The following is a 3,225-nucleotide window of genomic DNA, read 5'->3' on the forward strand; positions in this document are numbered from 1 at the left end:
AGGAGAAGAAGGAGAAGAAGAAGAAGAAGAAGAAGAAGAAGAAGAAGAAGAAGAAGAAGAAGAAGAAGAAGAAGAAGAAGAAGAAGAAGAAGAAAGGAGACCACTTTAGTTACTAAGTAGCTGTACTTACATAGTAAAACTGACTTCATTATGAGTCATTTAGTATTGCTCATGGACAGAGTCCCATAAGAAACTTTGAAAATAAGGATGGTTGTGTCATCCTCCCAGACAACTGACTGTGATCACAGTATGGAAATAGCAACAGCAAGCAACATTTTCTGATCTTAATTTCTATCTCCAAGCCATTTGCCATTCCACTATAGCTGTGTTGTCCCAGAAGAGAGAGAGAGCTAAAGAGCTCTGGACAGTGACTGAGGAAGAGCTTTCTGGCAAAATCAGTAAGGAAGGCAAAGCATTCAGCAGAAGGAAGGAAGGAAGGAAGGAAGGAAGGAAGGAAGGAAGGAAGGAAGGGAAATCCAAACAAAACAAAGAGGGTATTATTATGAACCTGCACTCATACTGAAGTCTAGTGTTATTATGACTTTGGAGGTCACCATTCCATCTTTAGTAAAGGAATGGGGTTCCTATCCACTGATTGGTTCTTAACCAACAGCAGCTTGGAACAGAATGAGCATTAAATCCTGGAGAGGAAGATTCAAGCATCCTCCCTTGGACCCTCCTTGTTATTTGGGGGGTGGGGTGGGTCTGTGAGTTTTGCCTCTTAATCCTCTATTTTGTGGTTAATATCCACTTATAAGTGAGTATATACCATGCATGCCCTTTTGGGTCTGGGTTACCTCACTTAGAATAGTATTTTCTAGATTCATCCATTTCCCTGCAAAAGTCATGATATCTTTGTTTTTAATAGCTAAGTAGTATTCCATTGTATAAATGAACCACACTTTCTTTGAGGAGGTGGGGTGATACAGGGAGCTTTCCCTTCTCAGAGAAGAGAAAGGTGGAATGGGGGGATGATCTGTGTAAGAGGGTTATGGGAGGAGATGGGAGGCTTATGTTAGGATGTAAAGTGAATAAACATATTAATTAATAAAAAATAAAAATTAAAAAATCTGAGCCGAGGACTCTGGAGGCTGAACACAGATGCCATTAGGTTACAGCAGAAAGCACTTAACAAGGAATAATAGAGTGGAAATATAGACTCAAAGAACCTAGCCAAAATCCTACATTGTGGGATATGCATTGTTAGCCAGAGAGTGACACAGAGGGTGTCCTATCCCTGACATGGGAAGTTCACTCACAATGAATCTGGGCTCTCTTGGGAGTCAGCATATTCTCTGGGTGGATTCTGATGCCATCGTACCTGACAGGAGCTCTAGTTCTGCTTGCCATCCCAGAGATTTCCCACATCAGTAAGGCCCCCAAGATCTCCCTTATTGCAAAACATGTTGGATTGCCAAGTTGCTCTACCTGTACCTACAAGTTGCCCTGTAGAAGGATTTCTTCACAAAGTTAAGCCTGAACTCGAGCTTTTTAGTACTGGTTCCCATATTTCTGCTACTGTACGGCTGGCTGTCCTCTCATTGTGGTAAGAACAGTGAATGGAAAATCTACCCACTTAACATATTTTAAGCATAAGTACACTGTTATTAAATATAGGGACAGTGTTTAACATCAACTCTTTACAACTTAGTCACCCTGCATAACTGAAAACCACATACCAGGAACACTTATGCCCCTCCCCCAACCCCAAGCAATCTCCTTCCTAATCAATGCTTCTACGTGCTAAGTGTATCTCTCACCTGCGTCTTACCTGTTTGTCCACTAATTTCAATAGCTGTTTTCCTTCAACTAACTTTCTCCTCCCTTCTACTCCTGGCAATACTGTAAGCTTCAGAAGTTACTAAGTCAAGGCAGTTGTTCTTTGTGCCACAGGAGGGAAAGAAGTGTATATAAACATTCTCTCTGACATTAGAGAACTGGGAAGTCCCCTCCCATGTTGTCATACCAACCATCCAGACTGTCCCACAATGCAATCCCATGAGACCCAGGAATCATTCTGGGCTACCCAATAATTAAAAGTTTGTGTGCACTGAGAACATGTAAAGATGGTCCTATGCCACCGAGCTGCCATGCTCCTCAGTCAACAGAAATATGCTCAGCTCACACTTAACTTTTCTCGGTATCTCTTCTAATGAGGAGCAACTACATTACAAGGATACTCCAACTCTTTCCTTTGATTTCTCTAAGAAAATCTTTTATTAGAACCTCAAATACAAAACAGCACTGTATGTGAGACTGCTTAAATTCTCAGCACAAGAGCCCTTACCTAGGGTACTTTTTGAAAATTTTCCCTCCCAGGGTAGGCATAAGCAAAGCAATATCTACCCTGTTCTTAAAGTCCCAATGACAAGCCAAGGTACTGTTTTATCAAAGGACACTTGGGAACAGATAAGTTCATTTGGCTTACACACAAAGCATAGGTGAATGGTCACTTACTGGAGTGTTAGCGGGCCTCCTGGATTTGAAACTCTTTATCCAGCAGGCATGATGGCTTCCCCAAACAGAGCCTCATAGATTGAGCCCCTCCAACCAGCTGTCTTCCCAGATCTCGGTACTCTAGCCTCTTCCTGGGGCTGGGTCAGCAAAACAAAATTGCATACAGCTGGTGGAAGGGAATGGTTGGATGTTCAGGTGAGGTCCTAATCTACCCACCCCAGTATGTGGGGATGTGACCAGACAGGCCAAGCCTGGATGACATGATCTTTTGCAAGGAGGCACAGCTATACCCTCCAGATGGTGGGCTTGGTTTTTTGTTTTGTTTTGTTGTGGTTCAGAAGTTAGTACTTGATGACACCTTCACCCCTTCCTCTGGCTTTTACATTCCTTCTGCCTACCTCTTTGGCATGAGTTCTTGAGGTCCTGGTTGGAGGTGGGGTGGGGTTGACCTAGTCTATTTTTATCCAGCTGCAAGGAAGTAGCAACCACCCATAACAAACCTTTGTTATGTTTCATCTCTAGAACTCAAATGGTGGCAAGTCTTGGGGTGTATTTTTCTACTAGAAGACACAAGTGAGGTGAAGGAGAAAAAAATAGGAAATCCAGATACTATCCAGAAAATATCCAGCCATGAGCTTCAGCACTAATGATTATAAACACAAATCATAAATATGGAGAAGGACCTTATATATCATTTAACAATCAACAGTAGTTTTAGCAGGATGTTTTGTTTTGTTTTTTTTTTCCTTTCAGCAAAGCTTATTACTT

This window comes from Mus caroli, chromosome 8 (genome assembly GCF_900094665.2).
Source record: "Mus caroli chromosome 8, CAROLI_EIJ_v1.1, whole genome shotgun sequence".
NCBI lineage: Eukaryota > Metazoa > Chordata > Mammalia > Rodentia > Muridae > Mus > Mus caroli.